Below are 6,779 nucleotides of genomic sequence, written 5' to 3'. Positions count from 1 at the left end.
GGAGGAGGGTTTTAAAGCCCAGATTCTCAGTGACATACTTCTTCCAACAAGGCCACACCTTCTCCAACAAGGCCACACCTCTTAATAGTGCCACTCCCTGGGTCAAGCATATTCAATCCACAACAATAGGTGACAGCATAATTTTTCTTTCAGCACATTAAAGATGTTCCATTATGGTTTCCACTGTCTCCAGAGATGTATAAGATCAAGGAGTATTAAGGAGTATTGTAAAGGTTCACTCAAGTCTCCATAAACTCCATCCAGACTTCGATATGAAAAAACTTAATATTTTCTCTCTCTCTCTCTCTCTCTCTCTCTCTCTCTGTGTCTGTCTGTCTTGGAAATGTACCACTACCATGAATTCCATGGATCAATGTGAGATCATTATATTATTATATTATAATATAATCATATATATTATTATATATTATGTAATTATATATAATATAATTATATTATTATATTATTATAAGTACACTGTAGCTGTCTTCAGACAGACCAGACGAGGGCATCAGATCTCATTACAGATGGTTGTAAGTTACCATGTGGTTGCTGGGATTTGAACTCAGGACCTCCGGAAGAGCAGTCAGTGCTCTTAACCACTGAGCCATCTCTCCAGCCCAACAGATTCTCACGATGTACCCCAATCTTGAACTCTTTTTCTCATCCTCATGAGTACTACTATTATAGGCCTGTATCACCATGCCTAATTGGAAAATTTATTTTTAAAGATTAAAAATAAATGTGTGTGTGCCTGCCCCTAAAGGCATTGTAGGTGTGTGACTACTGTGTCACATGTACGCCAGTGGGTGGCAGAGAAGACAAAGGCTGTGTCTATACTCAGTTTTCTGGCCTGTGAGCATCTGAATGATTAGTAGCCTAACACTCCCTGAAAAAAGCAAGCCTGAGACAGAAACCAGTTCCATGCCACACAGGCTCCTATAGCTCCCAGGACTGGGAGAAAGCCAAAGACGAGAAGAATCCTGCCTGGGACCCACCCAAGATGACCACCAGGCTGGCACCATAGGGCCTGGACAGGGATCTGGCCTCAGATGACCACCATTTAGGCATACATATGGGGCTGGGGGCAGACCATCCCCAAGATGACTCCTACTTGATGTCCTAATTCAAGAGCAGAATGTAGCACTCTTAAGATCACCTCTGAGAAAACCCCAGACACTTGGAGACCATGGTTCCCTCTAAAAGGATCAAGTAAGTGGTGAAGAAGTGGAAGAGAAAGAGAAACATAAGGATGTGTGCATGGTGAAGACAGGCAGAACTGGAGGCTCGAAGGTCATAAGGAACATGGTGGGGTCCTGGCCTGTGTTGTCACTGGTGGTTCATATCTGGGTCATATTATGGCCCTGATACAACTATGAAAGGCCAGGTTGACATCCCTGGTCTGGTCTGCTACCTTAGGACAGGTTGATATCTGAAGGCTGTACAAAAATGGCCCCAATCCTGACCTGGGCATTGTGGAAGAAGTGGCCCTGAGGACATGGGATCAGGAGAGCTGGCCCTACCCCTCAACAGCTGCAGCATTTGGGAACACGGGCCCTGCACTTTGCCTGGGCAGCACAGTAGAGGTGACTCTGGTAGTGGTGGCATAAGCAAGCTGGCTCTGAAGGCATGAGCAAGGGAGAGATATACCCCTCTTCATTTGAGAGAGTGGACCTAGCACCTTACCTGGGCAGAAGGGTAGACTGGTAGTGGGGAATGCTGGTGAGCTGGCCCCAAGGTCATGAGAGCAGGAAAACCCATAGCAAACCAGCTCAGATATCTCTCTGGCCCACTTTCAGGGGGTTGAATTGGCCCACCCCAGCATCTACCCCGTGGATGAACTGCTGGAGGGCATGTAGGGACCAGTTCTATAGATCCCACACTACAGGATCTCCTTGACACAGAGCACCAACGGGCTATCCGAGGGGAGTCCCAATAAGGATCCAGTATTGATAATGTAGCAAAAGCCAGAATCCTCATACCAGATCAATGAGCACTGCAATGGACACTGGTAAGCAAAGAAATGTGGACAAAAGGGTATACTGCGGGACAGCTGTGACACACTACAGTTTCACAGTGGTGTTCTTTTCCCTATTGGAGGAGAGGTTGCAAGGCCAAAGGGTAGGTATGAGGGGAGTGCAAAAACAGAACATGCTCTGAACCACTGAGCCTTCTCACTGGCCCATTTCCCCAGGTTTTATAGATGAAACCAAGACCCAGAGTGATGGATATCATATAGCTAACAAGTACCAGAGCAAGTTTTTGTTGTGAACATGAATTCTAAAATAGAAGAGAAGTCATGCCCTAATTTAAGAGGAACATTAAAGAACTTTCAGCTAGGTATGGCTTGCAATCCCAGAAGTTAGGAGGGTGAGGCGGGAGGGCTGACAGCCTGAGTTGTAGAAGGTGATTATGTCACAAAGAGCAATCTCTACCTATCCACCATTCCCGTCTCAGAACCTGAGAGTTATTTGAAATCCACTTACTACTCAGACTTTTGTATTGCTCCCCCTTTCTTCTAGCCCAACTCTTAAATTTTAATGTGTATAAAACTGCTCTATCAAATTATATACACAAATTTCATTACCATTTTAAGGAGTTATCCAGGTATTTTTATGTTACTGGATTTCACCTTACCACATTTAAAGCCGAGGTACTAGGGGCTAGCGCCGCTGTTTCCACTCTGTTGCAATGTTTCCCTGACTTTCAACTAACAACTGCCAGTCACTTTGTGGAAATAGCATTGAACAAGCTCACTCTGCTGGGAAGTATTGCCACCAGGCATATAATACTTTTGTACAGCTTTAAAGGAGAGTGACTAATGTACCTGAAGAGCTGAACTTCTTTGGAGTAAGGAAAATAACTTCTCAGAAGACAAAGTTAAACACAGAAGTTTGTCTAGCACAGTGGGTCTCAAGCTTCAGAGTGCACGAGAAGCATCAAACTCTTGTTTTAAGTGTATATGTTTGAGTGGATGCTCTGATTACAGTAATAAAAAACACCTTATACCAGGCCAGGCCCTTCCAAGATAACAGCTACATAGTCTAGAGAAACACACACACACAAATGCACGCACAAGCACATGCACACGCACACACACATGCACATACACACCCCATCATTACTTGAAGACACCAGAAAGTTGTTCAAAACAGGCATAACTACGAATAGAGGAAGCATTCACTAGGTGAGAATTACCTCCACAAGCTGTCTCATGTGCAGGGCCAAGCACAAGACACATGGAAGACTAGCAAAAGGCCAGTGCATTTATGTGAAATATCAAATGTTATAGTTGGAGGCAGAAAGACTATCTAAAATCCTAGAATAGATGAATTCAGGCATTCCAAAATAAATTTGTCATAATAGCATGTTGTAATAAAAAATTACTGGGATACAAAACATGAAATAATTCTTAAGATAAGAGAATTCAGTTAATTAAAACATACCTCAAGGTTTGGAATAGCAGGAAAGTGTATGAAAATGTGTTGCTTCTCTTTCCTTACTTCCCATTCCAGCTCCCTCTGATATATTTACATCCAAAGACAAACTATTTCAATAGCAACTAAACAAATAGGGAATATTATCAAGTAAATAGCACCTGTTTTAAAAAGCGAGTGGAAATTCAGGAACTATACAATTGTAGCATCTTACACGAATAAGATAAATCACTGTATGAGCTGAAGAGAAAATTGGAACCAGCAGAACAACTTGAAAACAGATCAATAGAAAGTGTCCAATCTGAGAAACAGAGTGGAAAAGAAGAAACGCAGGCCCACACCTGCAGATAAACGTGGGGCATCAGATCAACGATCAAAGGCACAGAGCCGACACGCAGCTTTAGGCTTCCTATTATTAGACACCAGAAAGGAGTGTCCCACTCACAATTTGCTTCCAGCACTCAATCAAGATTATTGCTGCTGCTGGCATAAATATCTTAATTACTACTGTTAAACTGTTCAGTGTATTTCTTGGTTTAACAGATTTTAAGAGATTTGACCATAACAAGGTGTGTTGGATATATATATATATATATATATATATATGTATGTATGTATATATATATAAACATGCTTATATGTATATACAATGTACATATATGTATGTATAATATATTATACATATATGGTATAAATGTTTAATATGTATAGGTATATGCATGTATATGTGAATATATACATATATATGCACATACATATATTTGGACTTTTTTGCCTTGTAGTGTAAATAATTGAACCCAGGGCTCTGTACTTGCTAAGCAAATGTTTTATCACATCTCCGCCCTGGTTGTATTTATAGTAATTTCAAATATTACCAAACTAGCATTCATCTAATTTTTTCTCTTCCTTTTTCTTTTCTCCCTCTTTCAGCTGTTTTTTATTACTTGAGAATTTAAAGTATTATGTTTTAATGTTGTCATTGCCATTTCTGTCACTCTTCTTACACATGGTACATCTAGCATTAAAATATGCATCTTTAGAGCTGGGTGTGGTGGCACACGCCTTTAATCCCAGTACTCCAGAGGATGAAGCAGGCGGATCTCTGAGAGTTTGATGCCAGCCTGGTCTACACAGTGAATTCCAGAACAGTCAGGACTGTTACATAGAGAAACCTTGTCTCAGGAAAAACAAAAAGAGCATCTTTTACTGTAGTTTACTTTTTTTTTTAACTGAATATAATCTTTATTTACATTTCAAATGGTAAAACCTTCCCTGGTTTCCCCCCTCCCTGAAAACCCCCAACCTCTCCTCCCACCCCCTGCCTCCAAGTATATGCCCCTCCCCCAGCCCCTTCCCCCCTCCCCCCTGCTGCCTCGATTTCTCTTTGTTGGAGCATCTATTGAGCCTTCAACTGACCAAGGACCACTCCTCCCACTGATGCCTGACAAGGCATTCCTCTGCCACATTTTTGACTGAAACTATGTGTGCTTTCTTTTTTTAAAAAAAAAACATATTTTAATGTATATGGGTGTTTTATTTGCATATGCTCATGGGCACCATGTGCATGTAATACCATGGAGGCCAGAAGAGGTCATTGGATGCTCTGGATCAGGAGTTACAGATGGCTATGAGCCCCCATGTGGTTGCTGGAATCAGACCTAGGCCATCTGGGACAGCAGCCAGTGTTCCTAACCGCTGAACTATTCCTCCAGGCTTCTTGTAGTTTATTTTCAAACAGCACTTCACATGCAGTGTAAACGGCTTACAGAAGGAGAGTTTGCTTTTCCTTTAAGCAATTTATGCTGTCATATGTTCTATTTCTATGTATGCAGAAAACAATTGATTATTAAAAATTTAAAGCCTCAAAAAATCATCTTTTGTACCTACTTATGAACTAATATTCTGAGGCATTTCTTATTCTTTTGGATGGACCCTGTTTTCCTCAGAACTTCCTTAAACACCTTGTAGTTTAAGTCTGATGGTGGTGACATCTGTCCTCTTATCTGAAAAGACCTTATTTTTCTTTTGGCTATTGGCATTTATTTATTTATTTATTTATTTATTTATTTATTGAGATTTAATACCAGAATTCTATCCTAAGAAACATAGACTATAATGGCATATAGATTAAATAGGTGTTAAACTGGTGATGAATAAATAATAAACCAGCAGATGGATGATAGGTCAACTGAGTTTTATGTACTCCATATGTGATATATAGTATATATTACATATACCCCATTATATTCCTCTGCCTAGAGCTTTCAGTATTTCTGTATCCCTCTCTTGAATTGTAGGTTTTTGGCTAACTGAAATATATAACATATAACATATGACATATGACATACGACATATAACATATAACATATAACATAATATGCACACAGCATTGTTTTAAAGGGCTTTGACATCCATTACAAAAGATAGCCTGTAAGTCTCTGTAAGACTGTTAATTTCACCTGGTAGTAGAGTTTGAAGTTCCTAGTATACCCTGTAGAGGAAGAAAGACAGGTGTAATGTGTGAGAGAGAAAGGGCGAGCTGGCTCATGTAGCATAATGTGCAGCCTTCAGGGATGAACTGAAATCTGTGTCATTTTCACTAAGCTTTGAAGGCGTAGGTATCCTGCCTTCCGCCATGGAGCTAAACGCCTGTCCTGGGAGCTGGTGGAGCTTTGAAGAATTCAGAAGATAGAGATCCTGAAAGCCAAGGTGAGCCGCAGGGTGGCTGACAGTGTGTGTGTGTGTGTGTGTGTGTGAGCTTTTAAAGTGGCCGAAACAAAAAAAAAAAAAAAAAAAAAAAAAGTGGCCGAAACAAGCATGTCCGTGGAGCTGACTCAAGCCGCGAACATACAGGGAGAAGAGTTCTGGAAATTGAGTTCAGCAAAGCCAGTTGACAAAAAGCTGTCACAGAAGTGGTAGTTTCCATGGAGCCCACTTGGGTTCCATTTCACTGGTGCAAATCAGCATTTATTAAAAGGAATGGCTATGGGAAACCTCTGAGAACAGGCTGCTCAAGTGGCAGGTCCCTGAGACCCACGGAGCTGGCAGCAGCATGGAGGAGACTTTGCAAAACACTTGCATTTCACATGAGTAACTGGCCGACTAGAAGCAGAACGTGAGCTTTCAGCTTCCAGTATGGTAGCTTCATTAGTCACAGGGGAGGGACAGCAGGAGGACGGAACTCTCTGCCTAGAGCTTTCAGTCTTTCTGCTTCCTTCTCCTGCATCCTAGGATTCTGGCTAACAAATTTTATACTAACCAGATTTGGATCCAAGTAAAAACTCGAACCCAGGTGACAATGACGAAACATGTACCCTGATGTTGCTTCGGGGGAAGCAAACC

At 41.3% G+C, this 6,779-nt stretch overlaps 1 non-coding gene across 1 annotated transcript; it reads left to right on the top strand.

The window, feature by feature from the left end:
- The first annotated feature begins 753 nt into the window (after positions 1 to 753).
- LOC127688226 (small nucleolar RNA SNORA17) lies at positions 754 to 887 on the top strand. Its single transcript, XR_007978634.1, has one exon. It is a non-coding gene; the product is annotated as a small nucleolar RNA SNORA17 (small nucleolar RNA).
- The last annotated feature ends 5,892 nt before the right edge of the window (positions 888 to 6,779 follow it).

This window comes from Apodemus sylvaticus, chromosome 6 (genome assembly GCF_947179515.1).
Source record: "Apodemus sylvaticus chromosome 6, mApoSyl1.1, whole genome shotgun sequence".
Taxonomy (NCBI): domain Eukaryota; kingdom Metazoa; phylum Chordata; class Mammalia; order Rodentia; family Muridae; genus Apodemus; species Apodemus sylvaticus.
The sequence above is the reverse complement of the archived record's forward strand: the minus strand, read 5'-3'. Positions and strand labels throughout refer to the sequence as shown.